The sequence below is a fragment of the Nycticebus coucang genome, chromosome 20 (genome assembly GCF_027406575.1).
Source record: "Nycticebus coucang isolate mNycCou1 chromosome 20, mNycCou1.pri, whole genome shotgun sequence".
Lineage (NCBI taxonomy): Eukaryota > Metazoa > Chordata > Mammalia > Primates > Lorisidae > Nycticebus > Nycticebus coucang.
In genome coordinates this window covers 56630477-56654638 of record NC_069799.1, presented here as the reverse complement: position 1 = coordinate 56654638, position 24162 = coordinate 56630477, and the positions used below count along the sequence as shown (strand labels likewise).

The 24162-nt window shown below is 39.5% G+C and overlaps 1 protein-coding gene across 2 annotated transcripts in view; it reads right to left on the bottom strand.

The window, feature by feature from the left end:
* The window catches only part of RSU1 (Ras suppressor protein 1), a 193780-nt gene that overhangs the window by 51407 nt on the left and 118211 nt on the right, over positions 1 to 24162 (bottom strand). The gene's annotated exons all lie outside the window — the stretch shown is intronic.

Below are 24162 nucleotides of genomic sequence, written 5' to 3'. Positions count from 1 at the left end.
ATCCATCAGACATCCTTGACCAGCCAAGTGTACACGGCATATGCACGATCATGTATTTGAATTAGCAGAGGTTAAAACTGGAGCGACTTACCTACCTAACAGAATCAGCTTACAGATACTTCCACAAATACATTATGGAATGCAAAAGAAAAGGGGCTTTATCAGAAGAAGCCAGACATTTCACTCAGGGTTTTTAAGGAAAGTTTTTTTGGAAATATGTCATTGAATTAAAAAAAAAAAATTCATTATTTTCTCCTACTATTTAATCAACGCAATTAGTAATCAGCAGAAACAAGTGGGAGACAGTTTAGTAGCTGTCAACATTTACTGTTACCCTACAAATAAAAAAAGAACCTTCCAGGCAAACAATGTTTCAGGGAAAAACGCTGTTCTCTTTAAAACCTGGAAATATGCAAATATGATATTGCTTTATATGCTTAGAAAACTGGTTCTTTATTCCATAGAGATTTTTCTGTCAGTGTAACAAGCTGAAAATGAAATATGAGTGACAAGGGAACATAGTCAGCTGATGGGGAACACGGAGTCCAATCTCTCATAAAGGGTCTGTGACTTCCAGGCAGAAATATTGATTCAGACCTAGTCCACTGCCACCAAGTTTGACAACTAGTCAAACCCAAGCACAGAGATTTCTCCCCTCATGGTAACTTCTAATACTTCCTTTAGCTTTCCTGGCTAATTAGGTAACTTCCTTGACTATCCAGTTTGGTCCAGACACTAAGAATTTTTAAGAAGTATGCTTTCAGGCAGGAAGAGTGTGTGCATATTAGCCTCGCTAGACGCTGAAAGTTATTTGGAAGCTAAGAATTTAAAAAACTAGGCAACGCTGTGAGTGTAGTTGTTCTGGATTAGATTTTCAGGCTTTTTCTCTATGTTAGTATTACCATTACATCTTTATCATACCCAACCCAAAGAACATTTCTAGGTTAGATTTTATTCTTCTAGAGTAGACTTTTGTGTTTGTTGGGGTAAGACCGAGAGCTCAGAACACTGTCTTTAGTTTCCCTCTCTCTCAATGTTCTTCAGTGCCCCAGAGGTCACCTCCAGACAGGTGTGTGGTCATGGTCATCCAATTCTGTAAGTCTTTCCCACTGGTCCACGCTAGGTGCAACGTGACCCTCTGGGGGATTCTTCTAGTGGGTGGTTGGGTTTTGTTCCAAGGCATCTCTTCTCGAACACAAGGAGTTTCAGTGTTCTGTGCCTTTTCCTTTACTCCAATCACTGTATACTTGCAGATCTCATGTTTTCATTCTTCATTTTGTATGTCAATTTGACATTTTCCATTTACAACAGGAATAAAAGCAGAAAATATGTTAGAAGACTATTCCATAAAGTTCTACTTTGAAGGATCTAGCCTTGACATTTGAGATTAAAAAAACAAAATAAAACAAACGAAAAACCAAGCAAAACTGGTCTTTATCTGTTATGTAGAGGATTTTTCTCTCATAGGTATTTCTTTCCCATTGAAAATAGAAAGTAAGTCTACCCTAATAGTCAAGGTTTGACTAGAGGATAATTTGACTTACAAAATAATTTGGTACTTATTAAGAAAAGTAAGTCTACCCTAATAGTCAAGGTTTGACTAGAGATTAATTTGGCTTACAAAATAATTTGGTACTTATTAAGAAAAACAGTATAATATTTTTGTTAGATTACCTTCTCCTCATGTAAAATCCAACCCTAGAGAAATTAGACTATATTTGTCTGTCCAAATTAGACTATATTTGTCTGTCCAGGTCTTTGAAGGGAATGAAGTTATGAGAATTTCAGAGACTTATAGCTTGGTATCCCTGCTCACAAACAGTATTGTTCCAAATTTTTATTCTGCCAATCTGGTAGGTATAAAAATGGTATCATTATGGTTTTAATTATCGTTCCCTGATTACTAATGAAGTTGACCATTTTTCATATAGATTAGCCATTCGGGTTTCTTTTCTTTGAAATGTTTGTTCAAACCATTTATCGATTTTCAGTTGTCTCTCTGTTGTTTTAAGTTGGGTAAGGTTTCCCATTCAGTTCATTCATTTTTCTCTTGAGATGTGTGTAATCCTTTGTTGTTGTTGTTGTTTAGAGACAGACTTTCGCTTTGTCTCCTGGGCTGGAGTGCAATGGCCTCATCACAGCTCACTGCGATCTCAGACTCCTAAGCTCAAGCAATCCCAGCAGGAAGAACAGACACCTTCCTCTTCTGCTCACTGCCACAGTGGGCTAATTTTTCCTGGCTCTGACTCTTGAGGGTTTATGTACCCACTTTGAATGTTATGGGCTCTGTGACAGAGTTTTGTGTGTGGTCCTCCAACTCTGCCCAGATCGCAGGCCTCCTTATCTCTTTGTCTTCCATGGTCACTGAGTTCCAACTTTCTTTCATGGGCTGAGTTACTGGGACAGTCCTGCCTCCCTTCACTTGCCCCTTTGGGGAATTTGTGGCCTTAAGGCAACAGGTCCTTAAGTGCATCCTTTTGACTGAATCCAAGTTTCACAGAACAAATCCTTTTATTAAAAGGGACGCACCAGAAAAAAAGGAAGCTTTTATTGCCTCCTTTGGTGTTTAAAAAAGAACAGCTTTAAAATCAGAAGGCCACAGGTTTCCCACCCCTGCAAGGACTTTCTGTCCTTTGGGAACTTCTCTTGCAAGTTCAACTATACATTCATGAAGTACATTTCTCTGATTGATCCTGCATCTAGCATTCCATGGTGAGAAGGTGCTCAGAATACATGGTCCTCATAAACTATCACAGACACGTGCACATACATATACACATATGTACATCTGTGTGTGTTAATACACACATGCCCAAGAAATGGACATCTTTCCTTTTTTGTATGTGCCTTTCAAAGATGTTTAAAATTAGTCGAACATACAAGGAGGCAGGAACAACTGTGAAATAATATTATAGCTTTTTAAAATTTAATTTAATTTAATTTTTATTAATTGGTTCAGCGTCATCAAGGGTACAAAGCAATACCCCGGTTCCCGGAAAATAAGACAGTGTCTTATTTTAAGGTGTGCTCCCAAAGATGCGCTAGGTCTTATTTTCAGGGGACGCCTTATCTTTCCTGTAAGTAGGTCTTATTTTTGGAGGATGTCTTATTTTCGGGGAAATGCGGTAGGTTACACTGTTGGCATATGTTAGGTAAAGTCCCTCTTGTCGTCGTGTCCCACCCCCAAGAGGTATGCCATACACCTTAACCCCCACCCGCCTCCGTCCTCATACCCACTTAAGAGAATATCAAAGTTTTTAAATAAATTACATAGACTAAAAGATATTCTGCAATGCTCTCACAGCCAGTATAACCCAGTATGTTGATCAGATTGACATTGCTATTTTCACAAGTTTAAGACAAAGAATCTTCATGGGTCATTTGACCTCATGTGAGCCCATGGCAGTACTTCTCTTAAACACTGGTGAATTTTTCTGAATTGATTTCTGATTAATTGAAAGAGCAGAAATCCTTGCGAACCAATATTCATTTGTTGGTGACATCATAAATTAGTACGACATTCTCCAAAGAGAGGTTTTCTTATATTTTTCTTACTGATTCCCCAAAGAATACTGCGTCTTCACTTTCCTAATAAAATTATACCATCAATTTTTGACTGTCCCATATGTAGACAATCTAGCCTCCCTGAACCCTTGGGTGTCTTAATTTTGGCAAATTTTAGTCACAGCTTTAGAAGTATATTTTTGGTGACTTGAAACACATTTTTTTTTCAAAAAGCCACAGAATACAGGAAAGAAGAATTGATAAATGAAAATGCTGCTGCCATTCTATTTTTGTTTAAACCACCGAGGCTTCCAAACTTCAATTAGTTAGACATTCTCTGATAGTTCATATGCTAATTCATACAGGCTTATTTTAATGAAAGAAAAAATTGTGTTCTTTTTTTTTCCCCTGCCATTTAAAAATTACAAGACAAAGTAGTCAAAGAAACCAAGCACAAGATGACACTCAATATCCTGTGAAGTGAAAGAGAAGATTAAATTTGGCTATAATCTATGAGTGAGTGAGAAGGCGGTTGTGGTAATAATAATTTTTGAGGGCATTTCTCTTCAAAAAAAAAAAAAAAAAATCCCTCCAAGTTTGACAAGATGAGAACATATCTGCTCAGTGTAAAAACAGAAAGGACTCAGGAATAATGACGTAAAGAAGAGCCCGTTCATGGGGCCTCAGACTCCGCTTTCTCTTCACATCGCCTGAGCACCTTTAAATATCTTCCAACCAGATCTGTATGTATCAGGAAAGCCGGCCAGACATGGTTAGTGCCGTTCTGAAAAATTGATTCAGGACTGTCCATTCAAAGTCATCCTGTTCTAAACAAAGGGCACTCCACCTTCACGTACGCCAGGAGGGAGAATCATCTGTGATGCTCCGGCTCCGTCTGCCTCCCTTTTGTGCCCTCAGAGTGAAGACAGGGCTCTTTACCCTGCAAAGATGAGGGATTGAAAATAAAGATGGATTACTATTTAAGGTTATAATTTGCTTATTTGGGTATCCACTTTCTTCAATTGAAAGAGCTGCATCAAGCCTGCCTCTTTGAACATTTCCTCCTAATGCTCTTGATAATGGGTTAAAAATATTCTTCAATTAAGTCTCAAAACTGCTCTGTGGAATAAGCCTGGGACCATTATCTCTGCCATTGTACAGTGCAGGAGGCTCTGCAGGCTGGGAGGCTATGGTGACAACCAGAAAGGTCACACAAACAGCCCCTCGCCACGCAGAACAACTACCTGTGTCGTCAGCACACAAAGGTCACCCCTGGGCTTTCTGGTTTCTCACATGGTCACTGTGAAAATACAGAAAGAGGATTCTGCTCTGTACAGACCACAAATTAGTGTGACGACAATCCCTTCACTTTAGCCTTGAACACAAAACTGCAGCTGGGCCAGAAGGGCAGGTCCTGCTCCCAGGCTGGTGGTGAAACAGAATCATCTTTCTCTTCTAATTTCCCTTTGGTGACAGGTGGACCCCAGAGCCAGGCGCAGGTGGCACCTTTAAGACAGAGGGGCAGCAGTGGGGTCTTTTCATGGAGGTGATAGGTCAGAGGGCCCTTTCCAAGAAGGGCAGTTCAATCACTCTACACTCTGGCAATTGGGCAAAATATGCCTCCATGAACACTGTTTTATGAGACCAATGCTGACCTTTCCTTTATTGAGAATTTTATAGAACCCACTAAAACATACAGCTCGGAAGCATCTAATGCATCTCCTTTAACACAGGACTTTGTTTTATAAGGAAGAAAGGCTATATTTTAATTTCAGAAGTTTACAACATCTTGAGGGAAATTACGGATGACTGTGAGCTTCCCTTTCCTGTAGCCGTGTCCCACTGAGAAATTCAGACAGAGCCGTTCATGGGCATTGGGAATGGTGCTGGCTCTGAGACAGTTGGTCATTTACTGTCTGACTGCTGGAAAAATATTTCTGGAGGGTTAAAAATAGCTAGGACACCAAACCAAGAAGCAAGGAGGTGTTACACACTACCAGTGACTTTTTTTTTTTTTTTTTTTAAGACAAGAGTCTCCAGCACTTGAGTAGAGTGCCATGGCGTCATAGCTCACAGCAACCTCAAGCTCTTGGGTTCAAGCAATCCTCTTGCCTCACACTCCCAAGTAGCTGGGACTACACGTGTCCGCTGCGACACCTGCCTATTTTTAGAGACAGAGTCTCGCTGCTGCCCAGGCTGGTCTCAAACTCCTGAGCTCAAGCAATCCACCAGCCTCGGCCTCCCAGAGTGCTGGGATTACAGGCGTGAGCCACCGTGCCTAGCTGTGCTTTAAAACATACTGAGCACTGAACTTTGAAGCAGGAGACCTGGGATGGAGTCTGCAGTCCTGGCTGGGTGACTCTGCAGAGGTCACTTCCCCTCTTGGAGCTGCACTTTTTGCTGACACCATTCTGTGAACTCTGCTACCTGGCACTGAACAGTCTAGTCTAAGAGTTATCTGTTTTTCTTTCCTTACATCGTCTTCTGATGAAGTCTTCAGCGGCTCAGAGACATGTTACTGCAGATAAATACGTTTTTCCATATATTCTTACTAAAACCCTAGCCCGCACTTGCTATGGCCTGGCAGGACATACTACCATCACTAGCACTCACAGCACCTAGCTTTTACGAATGCTTACTATGTGGCTGGCTGAACTCTGAATGCACTATACACAGCACCTCACATACTCTTTCCTAACCACCCTAGAAGGCAGACATGATTATCATTCAATTTCACAGGTGAGCAAACTGATTCTCAAGAAGTTAAATAACATACATACTAGGCAGTGGGCTCAGGATATGAATTGAAGGCAGTCTGGCTCCAGAACCCACCATCCACCACCCTGTTGCACAGACCGATCACAGCCATGGGAAAGATACTCAACAAATACAACTCCAAGCAAACACAGTTCTCCATAAAATGCACATGAAGACCATGACTCCTATTCTTCCACCAAAGAATTCACATTGTATCCAAATTTTAGACACTAGAAGCATTTTTACATTAAATATTAATGAGATTATAATAACTCTTCATCATAAACGGAGATTTTTATCGGGAATTTACTCCTCGAAGGAAAAAAATAAACAGTAAATTACCATGGAGATAGACCGTTTCTTCAAAACCTAGGTAAAAGATAGCATTAGGCAAAAATGGAAATGATAAAATATGTATTTAGGAGATGCTGATACCGAAAATACTCCATGGATCATTCTAAAATTTAGACAAATTTCTATTACAATGCCATGATAAATGGACAAGATCATATATTAGATCAAGGAACAAGAACCCAATAGTTCATCTAGTCAGCCACGCAGTTATGAATAATTTTAATAAATATGCAGAGCTGGTATTCTGCCACATAAAACAGCTAGCCAGTTGTGAACCTTATATATATATAATAAAATATATTTTAGACTATAATGTGTCCTCGGAATTAAATAATTAATCATCACTTTCATGAATGCTACTATTTTTGATTTGAGGATATCTGCATTTTGCTTTGTGCTTTTTGTATGATTAAAATTAATTTTGATCTCTTCACCATTTTATCTGTCACTATGTTACAGATGAACTCTATAACTCAATTTTTATTCTACAGAAAGAGTCTGTATACTAGAATACATTGCTCAGCACTTGCCAAACACATCTCTGTACCCAGAGATAATATGCTGAACTAACTTCATGGATATGGTTTGAAAAAAATGCATCCTATCTGCTCAAAATATGTACAGCAAGATACGGAACTCATGTAGAAATAAATATATCTAAAAGACCAAAAAAAGAAAAAAAAAAAAAAGAGAAAAGAAGCAAGCACTTATCTCCTGCTGTAACTGAATAAGGCCATACCAATTACACTCTCGAATAAAGAGCTGATTTGAAAATAACACTCTTTAGCCTTTCCCGATGCTTGAGGTGCTGGTTCAGAAAGTCCTGTGTTAACTACGGCTGAATCACAAAGACTCTGAGTCTGTCTTGATCTTTTATTTTTTTTGAGACAGATCTCACTTTGTCGCCCCCAGTAGAGGCTATGGCGTTATAGCTCACAGCAACCTGAAACTCTTGGGCTCAAGTGATTCTCTTGCCTCAGCCTCCCGAGTAGCTGGGAAACTTACACTTCAGCTGTCTGTCTAGTTAAGAGCCTAAAATCACCTCTGAAAAGCAATTTATTTTCTAAGGCTCACTTTTCTAACTATGTTCATTATAGGCACCAAACAAGGGTAGAGGATAGAAGTTAAGGGCGCTGGCCACTTGGGTTCAGAATTTGCCTTGTGGTCTTAAGCTTAAATGACCTCTAATCCCATTTATGAGAAGTATATCTCTTTTAATCACTGAATACTCAGCAGGTGACATAAACCAGCGAACGGTCTATATTTATTATTTCACTTAACTGTCAAAACAATGCAATTAGTACCGTAGTACAGTATTAGAACAAATGGCACTCTAAAATATGCTATTATGAACTCCATTTTATCTATGAAAAAAATATATTCAAAGACCCTGATAGATGTCAGGTCTAAGGCATTAGGCAAAAAATGGTAAATCAAAAGATACGTGATCTGATCCCTCCTGAAAGTTACAGTCTAGTCTTGATCAAATAGCCAAACAAATAAATGTAAACATATGAAAGTAACAAATACCTCAGCGGTAACGGTACCCTGATAATAGGTAACTACCAGACTAGAACTGAGCTTAGAGTCTGCGGTGAGAGTGTCTGGCTTTGAATTCTGGCTCTTCTATATATATTCACTGTAAGTCCAGGCAAGTTACTTAATACCCCTGTATTTCAGTTTCTCCTTTGTAAATTGGGGGTATCTACCTCACAGAGTTATGATGATTAAAATAGCAAGTATTCAATATTAGCTGTGGTTGTTTTCTCTTCTTATCATTATTTGACCTTGACGAGGGTCAGGGAAGACCCCTCTGAGAAAATGGTAGATGACCTAAAATTTTTAGAAGAGTGAGAATTAACCAGGCGATGGGAAACAGAAGTGTGTGTGTGTGTGGGGGGGGGAAACGCGGATGTAGAAATGTTTCAGGCAGGGGTAACTGTATGGGACAAGGTCTTATCTTAGGTCATTTAACCATTTTGGGCTTTAGTTTTATTATCTGAAAAATAAGCAGGAAAATTCGATGATTCCTATGGTTTTGTGAACTTTAAAATTTTATATAATTTGAGCCTGCTAAAACAAAACACTTGAAATAGATTTTCATTGAACACATTGCCCCTCCTCCGCCACGTTTTATGATTTTGCTGTTTTCCCTGGTTCTAAATGCAGCCACAAAGGTCCTCAGATGGGAATTTTAAAAGCATTTCCACTTTAGCTCTTTTCTACTGCCTTTACTCTGATCTCCTTCATTATGAACTTTCCTACATCTGTAAATAAAAGGAGTCACATTGCAGTGACCTCATTTTCTGTCTTTGATAGTGGTTAACACTTTTCCAACTGTGATGTCAATTTGCTGTTTCCGTGGTATCACCCCCGACATGATTCCAGGCAGCTACGTCCCATCAAAGGGCCTGTTGTGTACAAATATGGCCGGATCCATGTTTAAACTTACCAAACTGCTGATCTACATGATATACACTTATGAACACAAAATACGTCAGTTCACTGGGAGGCGGCCTGCTTTTTCCATTAACACTATTGGGTATTGCTTTCTGTAGTAGTTCAAGCCTCACTACTTTAACTTGCAGTCTATTAGAAAGAATATTCAGGGCGGTGCCTGTGGCTCAGTGAGTAGGGCGCCGGCCCCATATGCCAAGGGTGGCGGGTTCAAACCCAGCCCCGGCCAAACTGCAACAAAAAAATAGCCGGGCGTTGGGGCGGGCGCCTGTAGTCCCAGCTACTCGGGAGGCTGAGGCAAGAGAATCACGTAAGCCCAAGAGCTGGAGGTTGCTGAGAGCTGTGTGACACCACGGCACTCTACCGAGGGTCATAAAGTGAGACTCTGTCTCTACAAAAAAAAAAAAAAAAAAAGAAAGAATATTCAGAAACTTATATTGTTTAAGATTGATATTTATATGAACTTTAGAAATGTGTGGTGCTACCATAGCTTTTCTTTTCTTTTTTTTTTTTTTTTTTGAGGTATTTGAGACTCAGTAAGTCACCCTCAGTACAGTACTGTGGCTTCATAGCTGACAGCAACCTCCAACTCTAGGGCTCAAGTGATTCTCTTGCCTCAGCCTCCCGAAAACTACAACTACAGGCCTGCCAAAATGCCTGGCTAGTTTTTAGAGATGGGGTCTTGCTTTTGCTCAGACTGGTCTTGAACTCCTGACCTCCAGCAATCCACCCGGTTCGGCCTCCCAGAGTGTTGGATTACAGGCATGAGTTACTGCGCCCGGCCCACCATAGCTTATTTTTAAAAACTAAATGTTAGACCAGGGCTATGCAGAGTGTGATTCACAAACCTGCAACGCTTGTTATAGAAGAAAAAATGGATTCAGAACAGTAAAATAACATGCTCATGCTCCTGGGACCACAGAGACTCAAGAGATGTGATTTAGACCCAGGCCTATCTCCCTCTAAAAGGCCCATTTGATTCTCTTGAAGCATCTGCTTAAAATTAATATCTTTTTCTTTTTTCTTTCTTTTTTGATTTTTTCAAAATATTACACTGCTTTTAGCTGTTTTTCATTAACTTCCATTTTGGAATTTCCACAGGATGCTGATTTATCAGTGTTTGGCTACTTTATCCACCGTAGGGAAAGTCAATGTCTTCTTTTTGAAAAAAATCAAAGAGAAGACTCGCTTTGTCTATCAGTGACACTGTATGCACAAAAGCTGCCAATTCTCACCATCTTCTCTTCTTTACTCATACCTCATACCCAATGTGAAAGCCAGGCCAAGTGTTGGTATTTAACACCACCCAGTACATGTCAGCTTATAAACAGATAGAGATGGCTCCCCAGAAAATGTAGTACAATTGCTGTCTAGGTCCATTTTTTAAATTATAAAATTAAGACCTACATAAAGCAGTCTCTATTTAGGCTGACACAGTATAAATCAGTTCAACAAATTATTTTTTTATTTTTATTTTTTGGGGGCAGGATCTCAAGCTATTACCCTGGATAGAACACTATGGCATCACAGCTCACAGCAACCTCAAACTCTTGGGCATAAGCAATTCTCTTGCCTCAGCCTCCCAAGTAGCTGGGACTACAGGCACCTTCCACAACGCCCAGCTATTTTTTGTTACAGTTGTCATTGTTGTTTACGTGGCCCGGGCTGGGTTTCAACCCTCCACCCTCAGTGTATGTGGCTGGCTCTGTAACCACTGTGCTACGGGCGCTGAGCCCCAACAAATTATTTTCTCAAGCAGCCCAGGAGAAGGTCTGCTTTCCACTGCTTATGCTGGAGACCAACAAAGAAGCTAAAACTTAGCACATTTTAAACTATGGAAGAAAGCACAGGTGACTAAAAAAGAAAATAAGAAATAGAGTTCTTATTTCAGTGTTTGCTGTGATTGCTACATAACTGTACATGCTAAGGACCCATTTTTATACTGGGGTATGATCCAACATGTAGGCAATCAATCACTGACAAATTCCTCAAAGAAGCTGGCGATGTACACACAGACGCAAATGGATAAACAGAGACCCTACCTCTTCGAAGTGAAAGCCCGTGCAGTTAGAATAGTTTGTTGCTATAGTGTTTTGGCTGCACCTAATGACAGGTTGGCAAGCTCATGACTACCCAAAGCAGGGGGCCTGGGAGAACTAAGTCACAAGGAAGATGAATGCGACCCCTAGCCTAAATTTTTTTCTTTGAATTCTAGGGTCCATAAAATCTCTCCCCTATTGGATAACTCTCCACTTAAGGGTATCCAGAAATCTCGAATTCAGTGCATGTAAGACCAGTCATCTTTCAGGCCTCTTGTCCTGGCTACTATTCTTTTTCTTCCAGCATTCCCTTGGTCAGTACTGGTCAGCACCATGGACAGCAACCACAGAACTCTTTCTTAACTCTACTTAGACTTGAAATGAAAGAACCTTTTAGGGGGGATATTGGAATAAAAGGCACAGAATCTGAACTCTTTTTTATAGTGATCTTCACAAGTCTATGATATAGGCTCTTTTCATCCTTTCACTGTATTAGCATTAAAAAATTTTTAGCTTTATATGGGAAAATTTTACCCCCACACAAAGTAGAGATAGTAATATAAGTCCCCATGTACCTATCACCCAGCCTCAAAAATTATCTACTTAGGACCAGTCTTGTGTCATTCATTTTCACTTCTACCTGTCCCCTAGTCTCCTAGATTATTTTGAAGCAAATCCCACAAATTATATTAGTTCACTACAAAACAATGAAGTACAAATTATCATACATAAAAATAAATGTCATCAAAATATCAAATATTCAAATTTCCTAGTTTTGTCAAAAAATTTCTTTATGCTTGGTTTGTCTGAATGGATTTTCTAACAAGTTTGAGTATTTTGATACAGAGTTTTTCTTCTTACTAATTTCTCAACTATCTTATTTTTTTGGCTAATAGAAGCCTTTGTAAGTCAGCAGCTTGAGTTGTTTTGAAAGTCTCTGACAGTTTCCTTGCTTTCCAGATGTTGTATATTCTCCTGATAGGGGTCTGGAATTATCCAGAAGCTCATTGTTACAGATTTGGTCATTCTTTATAAACAAGCCCCTTTGGTACATGGAAAAAAATTATTATTTATTATTATTATTTTTTTTTTAAAACAACACATTAAATTCTTGTTATATTTTCAATGCAAGCACAGGATTGTAGTATATACTTAACATAATTATTTTCATTATACTATGATAAATATGTAACCAAATATGTCAAAAACATAAAATTATTACTAATAACACAAAATGTAAAACCAGTTATTTTTTGCAGTTCTTTTCATCACTGTGATTTAACCCAATGGAATATACAACAAATTATCGTAGTATTTTCAAGTCATCAAAAACACTTTTTAAACTGTGAAAACATAACTATTGCCAAAAAGCATATAAAACACATATGTTCATTTAACAAACAGGAGTTTAAAAATCAACGATTATGTAACCATCAGCTAGGTCAAGAGAGAAAACAAAGTGGTGCCAATCCCTCTAAAATATCCTCTCCTTCTTTCAGAGTTAATCAGTATCCTGACTTTAGGATAATATATCAAAGACTCTAAATGTATCATAAGAACCCTATAATGTATGAGATGGAGAAATGATTAGTGACCTTAAGACCAAAGTAACATGCTATGTAAAATGAAACTCAGAGAGAAAACAGAATTAAAACAAATGAACAGAACACATTAAATGTAAATAGTCAAATACCCCAATTAAAAGGCAGGGATTGTCAGATGAGATGAAAAGGCAAAACCAAACCATGTATAGCCTACAAGAAACACACTTTGAATATAAAGATATCTAATAAATATGTTAAAAATAAAAAACGTAAAATGGTATACCATGCTAACACTAATAATAAGAAAGCAGGGGTGGCAACATTAATATTTGACAGAGTCTATTTCTGGCCAAAGAATACAAGTAATACATTTATGGACCAAATAACAGAGCTAAAAAACACATGAAAAAAAAAAAAAAAAAACTGAGAGACCTGCAAAGAGAAACATATAAAGCCACACTGTACTCTGACATTTCAACAATCATCTCTTGATAATTGATAGAACAAGCAGAAAAAAAATCAAGATATACAAAACAATCAACCTGTATCCCAGTGGTGCATATGGATATACAAAAATATAAACTTTGATCTATACCTTATACCATATACAAAGATTAACTCAAAAATACACCACAAACCTAAATGCAAAACCTAAAATCATAATGCTTCTGGAAGAAAACATAGAAGATATAATAAAAACACAGTCCATAAAACAATAATTGATAAACGGGACTTCAACAAAATTAAACAGTTTTATTTTTCAAAAGACACTGCTAGTAAAATAAAAAGATGAACCACAAACAGGAAGAAAAGCTTTGTAAAGCATGATGTCTTAATACATTCACACTGCTATAACCAAACACCATAGACTTCTAAAGAACAGAAATGTATTTCTCATAGTTTTAGAGGTGGAGAAGACCAAGCTCTAGCCAACTGCAGAGTCAGGGTATGGAAAGGGTTGGATCTGTTCCTCATATGAAGCCTTCTTGCCATAGCCTGGCATAGTGGAAGGGACAAATATGTTCCCTCGGGCCTCTTTTATAAGTGCACTAATTCTATTCATGACTGTTCTGCCCTCATGACCTACTAACCTTCTGAAAGGCCCCACATCCCAATACTATCACTTTGGAAGTTAGAGTTTCAACATACGAATTTGGGGGAATACAAGCTTTCAGACCACAAAAGCATATATGTGTAAAAGATTTGTATACAGTTGTCCCTTGGTATCCATGGAATATTGGTTCCAGGACTCCCTGGAGATAACAAAATCCATGGATGCTCAAGTCCCTTGTATAAAATGGCATAGTATTTGCATATAACATATGCACAACTTCCTGTGTACCTTAAATCACCTCTAGATTACTTATAATACCTGGTAAAGTGTCTGTTAAATTACTATGTAATTTATTTGTACTACATTGTTCAGGAAACAATGACAAGGAAAAAAGTCTATACCAGTTCAGTACAGATGCTTTTTTCCCAAATATTTTTGATTTCAGTTGGTTGAATTCATGGATGGGGAGCCCCAAAATATGGAAGGCCAACTGTATGTAAAGAATCTCAGCAGTTAAAGAAAAAAGGAATCTCAGCACTTGAATAAGAAAATATACCACCCAACTTTAAAATATGGAGGGATCTGAACAAAAATTTCACCAAAGATATAAAGATGGTAAAAGTTCAACATCTCTATTTACCAGATAAATGGGATTCAAAATGAGAGGGGGACACTACTTGAATCCATTAGAATTAATAGAATTTTAAAAACTAACCACACCAAATATTGATGAGGACATGGAGGAACTGGAGCTCTCAGACACTGCTGGTTGGTGTGTAAAATGGTACCACCACTTTGAAAAACAGTTTTGCATTTACTTAAGAAGGTAAATCCATACCTACCATAAGATCCACCCATTCCACTCTGAGGTATCTACCCAAGACAATGAATTCACTGTATGTGTGCAACCACAAACTTCCAAGTTCATAGCTGCTTTACTTATAGTAGCCCCTAACTGGAAATAATTCAAATGTCCAGGCAAATAGATATACAAATTGTGGTATATCTAATCAGCAATGCAAAGAAATAACCTACTGATACATGGAACACCAATGGATGACTCTCAGAGTACTTATGTTAATAGAAAGCAGATTTTTTTTTAATAGAGCACACTGTATGTCTATATTTATATAACAATTAACAGAATGCAAGCTAATATATAGTCAGAAAGTAGGCCTGGTTGCCTAGGTATAGAGGGGCGAAGGGGAGAGGCATGAGGGAAGGATATGGTTTATACCAAGACACAGAAAAACACTGGGAGATGATGAATGTGAGCTCTGTCATAACTGCCTGTTAGACGGGTCTATAAATATGTCCAAATGCATCAACCTGTACACCTTAAATATAGAGTTTATTGTATGCCAATTATTTCTCAAAGAAGATGTTAAATTAAATCTAACTGGCCCAGTATTATGAAGCTAGCCAGAGCTAACAGTGGCATTTGAACCCAGGCAGCCACCTCTAGAACTAGCGCTCACACCCACTAGTCTACACTGTAACGGGGAATCCTGCACACCTCCTGGGGCTGGCTTATTCTCCCAGGCTACACCTGTTCCACATTAAAGGGCACTTCACAATTCATGTACATTTCCTTTGGGAGATTCAGAAGCCCTTTGGCCCCATAGAAATGCTGCTCCTGGGTCCTTGAACCCCACTGGCAGAGGTGTGCAGCTTTAGGGTCTGGTAAGGCTCAGAGTCCGGCTGGCAGTGGGCTACTGGTTGTGGTTCTGACAATTGCTATGCAGCCCCTGGTTTCCTTTTGTGTAGCAGGCAGCCACATTTATTTCCAAAAGCAGGAATTCTGGCCTTATATAAACAGAGCAGCTACAAGTTTTTTGTTTTTTGTGGTGCACAAAATTAAAACTAATTCATGCTATTGCCACGTCTTAGGAGAAATAAAAAAAAAAAGCCATTTCCCCCTCTTCTCAACACTTAATTAACAATGAAAAATTTGAGTAGGAGAATTTTCTTAGCAATATAGAAAATTAATTCAGTCTGTGAAAAAATTTCACTTTGTATTTAGAAGCCATGTCTTGATGTAACTCTTCTGTGCAAAGACAAGCCAAATGTTTCTTAAAGCACACCATGCTGCCTTGCGTCTGCCAAGTGTCCCCATGTTCAACGGGTCAGGCTGCATCGCAGAGGACACATGTGTCGGGAGAAGCACACACAACCAACTACAGGGAATGCTCCTTCTCGATGCAGCCAATCGGGGGCTTCTGGTTCCCTAAGACCGCATGATTACAAGCACTTCAGATGCCCTTTTCCAATCTGAACTCCTCGCATTCCGAGATCAGCCTCTAAGTAGCTTTCCTGACCTGCTAACAAAACACTCACGTATTTTGAGTGCTGGGAAGAACTGTATTCCCTCTCCTCTGCTGTTTATTTTCAAGCAATTATGGTAGTTCAAAGCCTGCCAATTCACCTTTTATAGGCTCTTTCATAGCATCCTGACAGAGGACAAAAGTCACACCTGCATCCCGAGGTGCTCGGCTGCCAGAATCTAGGTCCCGCTCACAAAGGTAGCAAGGGGAGGAAGCCCTCGCCAAGGAATGAACAAAAGGCAAAATGGAAGGCAGACAGGCAGAGTCCAGGGCAAAGACCCTGGGGTAAGCTTCTGGTATTTGTTTTCTTTCCCCCATTATCACCCTTTAAAATTTCATGTGCAAGAGTTTCTTTCAAAGCGTGGCTAAAAAGAGTGACTAGATTTGCTGGGAAATAGCTGGCTGGGGAAGGCTGCAGCCTTGGAAACATCAGAGACACATTTGTGGTGAGGGAAGCAGCACTAATAATATCATGAAATCTGAGCAGCTCAGACACAGGAAGAAGGGAAACACTAAAAATGTGTAATGCATGGGTGACGGAAGGTTGTTTTTATTTTAAAAAAAAACTTCCTCTAGCAGAAATGTCTAAGCCACAGGCAATGATGTATGGTTGAAAGAACGCCGCCCTTTCATTCATTACGGATTTGGAGAGCCCACGAGATGCCAGGCACTGTCTGAGGCTCCTGGGACAGAGAAGTCTGCAAAACGAAATCCCTGCTCTTTCAGGAACCTCCATTCTAACCATAAGAGTGACAACAACTTTAGTTGGGAGAGTGCGGGCGTGGATTATAGGATCTATTTTATTGATACCTTGGGTAGAGTGCTGTGGGGTCACAGCTCACAGCAACCTCAAGCTCTTGTTTGGAGCAATCCTCTTGCCTCAGTCTCCTGAGTAGCTGGAACTACAGGTGCCCATCACAATGCCTGGTTAGCTTTTTAATCTTTAGTAGAGATGGAATCTTGCTCTTGCTCAGGATGGTCTTGAAATCCTGAGCTCAAGAAATCCATCTGACTTGACCTCCAGAGTGCTAGGGTAACAGCTGTGGGCCACCGCACCCAACTGGTGTCCATTTTAGGTAGAGTGACGTGGAAAGCATTTTGTCGAGATGGCATTTGGGCTGAAACTTGATTGAGAGAACTAGTCAAAGGCAGTTCAGAAATTGAATATAAGACTAAAGACAAATATCATTGCCCAAGAAAATCAAGAAAGGACAATGTCTTAAAAGGCTGTTACTGCATCTTCTCTACGTCAGTTTCTGTCCCCGAATTGAATGGGACTCTATCCAGACACCATGTGATCTAAGCTTTTATATTACTGAGTGGCCCAAACTTTTGGTTTTATTAGGAAAAAATCCAAAAGGAACTTACTATTTCTTTTTCTTTTCAGGCAGGTGGTGTTCTAGGAACAGTGACAAGGAGAGTTCCTTGAACTTACACACTTAGCAGCCAATTCCAGAACACTTGAATCCAGGGTCAGGAAGAGAAAGGGAAATGAAAACATGGAAACCGGGGATCACTATCCATGCAAACACATGGTGTAACTCAGCAGGCAGGGCTTGGCAAAGGGAGGACGGGATGAATAAACTCTGATAAGATACGGAGTCCAAATCAAATGTAACAAAGATGATAGTGAACAGGGAATACCAGAATGAATGCATGCTTCTTACACACAAGTTTATATTTGTGGCTTGTCAATCAAATGGCTAGCACACCTCAGATCGCCAGCATCAATGCATTTGGAAAACATGTGCTCTTGGGCCTCAAGTTTTAGGTTTTCAGACTATCTTTCACTTAGTGGGGCAAGAGAATTAAAGCCTGGGTCCGTGCTGATAAAACAAAGTTACAAGGAGGAGACCAAGAAAAATGCTTGGGAAGGATGTACGAGCCAACCTGACTTCAGTCACTTGGTACAAGACAGGCTGAGAAAGGCCAGAAATCCAAAATCAAGTCCAAAATAGAGAAAGAACAATGATAACAACAATATAAAATAAGACATGCAAAGTATGCCAGAGAAAGCTCATTCACTGAGTGAAGGCAAACTACAAAACAATACAGCTTTAGTATTCTTTATCCCAAATGCCTGGGACCAGAAGCAGTTGGGATTTTTAGGATGTTATCCCAATTGCTTGGGACCAGAAGTGTTTTGGATTTTTTCCCCAGATTTTAGAATATTTGTATTATACCTACAAGTTTAGCATCTGCAGTTTGAAAATCTGAAATGTTCCAATGAGCATTTCCTTTGAGCACCAAGTCAGTACTCACTAAGTTCCAGATTTGGGAAAATTTTGGATTTCAGATTTCCAGAGTGGGGACTCTTAACCCTATATAACTGTCTTGCCCAGACTGGCTGACTACACACCCACTGAACCAGAGGGTGTGGCTGGCAGGAAATAGATTTGTGCTTGTCATACCATAACCACACAGACAAGAGAGTGTTAAATTAGAGCCCCGGTGAGACACGGGGAAGACGGGCTTTCAGGGCCTAAGAGGGAGGCAGAAGGAAAACCGGGCAGGAGCTCTTCAATCCTGCAGGTGCCTTCAACGCTGCTTGAGGACAGGACGTGGTCCTGCAGGAGACTGATCATGATTCCAGACCCAAAGAGTCAAGTGACCGTGCACATGCCCCCTAGCTTCTTACACTGACTCCCTCCCCTTCCAGAATATCAGCACATTTCCTCACCTTCTTCCTAGATCTTACCCAAAGCCGCAAGGAAAATGAGACAGTGTTGATTTCTGGCTCCATGACCAGGCTAAAACACCAAGTATTTTACTTAATCTCTGCCTCTCCGTTTTCCCACGTGAAAGCTGAGGTGAATACCTACATCTCCCGGAGTCACTAGCCTATAGGAGATGAAGCCTGTACAGACCCCACCAGGGCCTGGAAACTTAACAGCAAGTCAATGAATGTTGATTCTCCCTCCCTTGTGTAATTGAGGCAAATTCCATCACACACTAATCCACTTGGATGTCAATACATGGACAGAATATAAAAGCAAGCAAACAGCCCTCAGAATGGGAGAAGATATTTGCAGGTTATGTCTCCGACAAAGGTTTAATAACCAGAATCCACAGAGAACTCAAACGTATAAGCAAGAAAGGAACAAGTGATCCCATCTCAGGCTGGGGAAGGGACTTGAAGAGAAACTTCTCTGAAGAAGACAGGCGCACAGCCTACAGTCATATCAAAAAATGTTCATCATCCTTAATCATCAGAGAAATGCAAATCAAAACTACTTTGAGATATCATCTAACTCCAGTAAGAGTAACCCACATCACAAAATCCCAAAACCAGAGATGTTGGCATGGATGTGGAGAAAAGGGAACACTTCTACACTGCTGGTGGGAATGCAAATCAATACTTAGTAAATGTAGAATATAAATGTCTTAACACAATAACTAAGAAAACGCCAGGAAGGCTATGTCAACCAGTATGATGAAAATATGTCAAATGGTCTATAAAACCAGTGTATGGTGCCCCATGATCGCATTAATGTACACAGCTATGATTTAATAATAATATAAATAAATAAATGAAAAAGAAAAAATAAATAAATGGGGGAGAGGGAACTCGGAGTAGCTGACTTTATAATGCATTTTCTGAAAATTTTTTTTCTTTTTTTAGCAAAGTTGCTTGAGAGTCTTAGTATTTTAATCACAGCAAACCAAAGTCACCTTGTATAATGCATTCATGGGGTGGTCTTCAAGGAGCATTTTCCCCCAACTGCAAATCTTTTCTGGTCATGTTCTAAAAATTCATTCAGACTACTTTTACTTTAGGATCAGTATTTTTCTTGATGCCCTGTTTTAATTAAACTTAAAAAAAAAAATAAAGCAGAAACTGTCCCCAGACAACTTAAAAAATACAGTTCCAAGGGCGGCGCCTATGGCTCAGTGAGCAGGTGAGGGTGGTGGGTTCAAATCCAGCCCCGGCCAAACTGCAAGAAAAAAATAGCTGGGCATTGTGGTGGGCGCCTGTAGTCCCAGCTACTCAGGAGGCTGAGGCAGGAGAATCGCCTAAGCCCAGGATTTGGAGGTTGCTGTGAGCTGTGTGATGCCACGGCACTCTACCGAGGACAATAAAGTGAAACTCTGTCTCTACAAAAAAAAAAATACAGTTCCAAAATGTCAAAAGTATTTCAAAAACAAAAACTTTTATTGACAAAATTTACATTTCTTAGGCATTATGTAGAATTTTGTACCAAAATAAATTTTGTAGTTGCAAGACACATTCTATTAAAAGATCACCACTCACACAGTTTCTATCAGGAATGCACAAGAACAGATTTAAAATGGTCATAATCTCCCATAAACAGTCTGAAACACACACATCATCTTAGCTTACAGCTAAAAAAAAGAAAGAGAAAAGAAAATAAAGGAGAGAGAAGCAACAAAACAAAAAAACCTTTGTCTCATATAAGCCCAGTTCCATTCTCTAACACACAATCGGTTCTTTCAAGATCCGTTCTCCTTTATTTCAAAAATAAAAAAGCCCACCTCTTAACATCTTAGGTGGGAAAATATCTCTAAAAAGAAATGCAACAAAGAAGAAGTCCACTTCCCTTTTTTTTATCCTTTTCTCTTCTTAAGTCTCTGTGGATGACCACCTGTTCCCATTTCACGTTGAATTCTCAAGGAAAAACAGATTGTACGAGTTCTTCCAAGAATCCAGGGAAGACTAATGTTATTTGGCAGGTGTTATAAACAATGTTAGGTTTCATAATGCTTCAGCCAAAAATCAGAAGGGTCACTGCACTAAGTGAGAAACCGTCTCTCAAGTCCCCAAACAATCTCATTCCCAGACTCAGGACACACTTTAAGAGGTGATGTCACCCTGAAGGGTTTCAGAGTATCTGATCAGAGAGAGAGGGACCAGAAAGGATTTCACACAATCCAGGCAGATGAATGGAAAAGGGAGAGAGCAGGAGACAGAAACAGTTATAAAACTACATTCTTTGAGGTCTCTTCCTTTCTACGGGCTTTTTTTTTTTTAATCTTTAAAATAGTGAATACATGTATAAAACCGAACATTCAAAGGATCAAGAGTGAAGAGAAAGTTCCCCAGATTGGCTGGTACAATCCTTCCCTCCCTGCTTCCTGCCATCCACTTTCTTTCTCCAGAAATAACTGAGCCTTACTAATTCACTGCATATCCCTCAGGAATATTCTCTACATTTCTGAGCACCGTCCACACACTCTGTACCTGGGTGGACTACTCCCTTGCTGGACAAAGAGAAGGCAGAATTAGGAAACCCCAGAGCCCTCAGGTACCTTTGGAGGAAGGATTCCCTTTCGAATGCAATTCATTTATCTGGGAAGGACATGTTTCACTTGCACCATGAAAGTAGTGTCATCAAAAGAAGAAACCTATACAAATAAGGAAGGGCTCCTTGGAAGACATAATCAAAACGTCATGTTACAGACTGAGAGCACATTTTAATCTTTCCAGTATTGTTTATCACATACCAGCAAAAACAATAAACCTTGTAATTGGGTCCATTCCAGACCTCAGAATGGTCTCATCTTCCAGAAATCAGGGCCGTGTGTCAAAGGTCCCTCTGCATGAGACAGTCCTCTTATACAATCAGACGCTGAGGGCACGTCGCCTGCGAAGCCTAATCATGGAGGAAAAATGTTCGTTGCTTTCAAAAAGATTCTAGTCTCTTAGGGAGAGAACATACGCACTTCACCAAAACATGGGTGGTGTTCACACAAATGAACACTGACAAGGATGCCTGATGCATATGAAGCACTGGGTAAACAGCTCAATGACTGATAGCTATTAATGTTATTATTAAAATTGATACTAAAGAAAAGCAGAAGCCCTCAAGATGACAAAAGGAATGTACAGTTCATGAGCAGCAGGGAAACATTCTAAGAAAAGGTTTTTAGGAAGCAATATTTAACCTGAGACTTGCAGAATCACTGGGCATTCAATTGGCAAAGTGGGAAGAAAGAACATTCCAGGCAGAGAAAGGAGATATGTGAAGATGTGAGGTGGAACCCCAGTTGTATCTTTGATGGGCTGTATTCTGGGTCCATTCCCGGGGGCTCTGGACAAAGGCTGTCACGTGGCATCTTGGCTCCTACCTGGCCTACTGTCCTGGTCCTCCTATGTAGGGGATTCTGAGAATTGGGTATGCTCAGGACAGGACTACGGTGATGAAAAATCTCCCCTCCAATCAGCTCATCTTGTACAATAAAGACCCAAATCTTTTATTATACCTCCAAAAGGGTGTCCAAAAAATGCCAAAGGGTACAGTGGACACAGGCCTGTGTGTCCCATTAGAAGCTGCACATGGAATCCGATCACAAGAAAGGCAACTCCCTCTGCCACTTCCAATGGCTCAAGTTTAGCAACCTGCCCCCAAAGAAAAGGGGTGAGGCCAGGAATTCTTAACTTTGGATGATAACTGTAACAAAATTCAGAAGAAAATGCAGATACTGTTTTAAAATAAATGCTGTAGGCTTAACATCGGAAAATGATGCTTCCAATCTTTCATATTTTTAGCATTCTCAGTCTTAGACCAAACACAATATTCGGCAGGGGAAAAACAAAGAGAAAGGATTTACCTAAGAAGATAGCTATCACGCTGCTGGCTATTTGCATGAAATTACGATTAAGTTCTCTGGTGTTGGCTGTAAATATAACACACCACTGACAAAAAGCTCTGTCTTAAATGATCCTTTACATGCTACTTTCTCCACCCTATTAAGATGCTCGTTGCTTCTTTGATTTATCTGATAATAAATTTTTGATGACTGGTAAGTCTCATAAAATTGCTCTGGTGCTGACTACCCTGATTAATAAGTCTGAAGAATCGAAAGTGCCAGGAATTCATGGGTAAGAATAAGTTACTGCCAAACATATATTAGATATTCCATAAAATATAGAATAAAAAGGTTGATCTGATCATTTTATCTCGTAGCCATTTTCCTGTAACAATTTATATTCAGGGTCATCATCATCTTCCGTTGCCTTTAAAAAAAATTGATAAAGTAAATCCAGATGGGAGGCAAATTGAAGAATTAAACTCAATTAAAGAAACAATGAACTGATGGAGACAACAAAACATGGTTCCCAGAAAGACAGAGAACTCAGGATTAGAAACTGTGGCTGGGACAAACCCCCAAAAGTGATCTAGTTTGAACTTCTACATGGGGAGTCTGATGGGGAGCATGTTGAGACCACTGACCTCTGACAAAACTGAACCCAGAAGTCCCCTCTAAGATCAGTACTCTGAGAATAGAGTACTGTATGTGTACCACACATATGTGTTGACTGGAAACTCCAAAAACAAGTAAACAAAAGAAATCATGTTATTTTGATTTGAAAAAAAAAAAAAAAAGCCAGGTTATAATCAGAATCAATCAATTTCTCTATCTGCAGCTGTTTTCCTCTATCGGGTTTGGATTCCTTATTTTCCCTTTTTTTGCTAGAGTTTCACAGAGGAGTTCCTGTGTCTTTCTGAGCCTCCATCCACTCCCACCTCCACCCCACCTCTGTCTTTTTATAGGCTTGGCTTTCATAAAGTAAGCATGAAACGGTGTCCTCTCTGCCAAGAACAGGGCACTATCCCCTGTGTCCCAACAGTGAAACCATGATAAATCTGCATGTTTCAGAGGAACCCGTAATTCTGAAAGCCAAGTCTATGAGAAGAAAGTGGGGGCATAAGGATGGATTAAGATTTAGAAAATGGAGGGGTATGGCGGCTCATGCCTGTAATCCTAGCACTCTGGGAGGCCGAAGCAGGAAGATTGCTTGAGCTCAGGAGTTGGAGACCATTCTGCATGAGCTATAAAATTATAGCAAAGCAAAGCTTCCGAGGCCTGCAAACACTTCACATACCAAATGAATTATGAAAATGCAAAAAAGGAAAAGGAAAAATACTAATCACTCGTGAAGTACATTGAGTAATACTGTTAACCAAGTTACAAGGCAGGAATAAAAAAGTTCTCTAAAATGAAAAATGTATTATGTGATCTATCAAAAAACTTGGAAATGAAAGAAAATTATTATGTATTTTTTCTCAAATACTCTATATGTTCCTCCTGTCACCTTAAAGAGAGAGGTGTTTTTAAGTAGGGTAATTAATAGCTCATGACCATATATATAAACAGTTGAAGCTGGA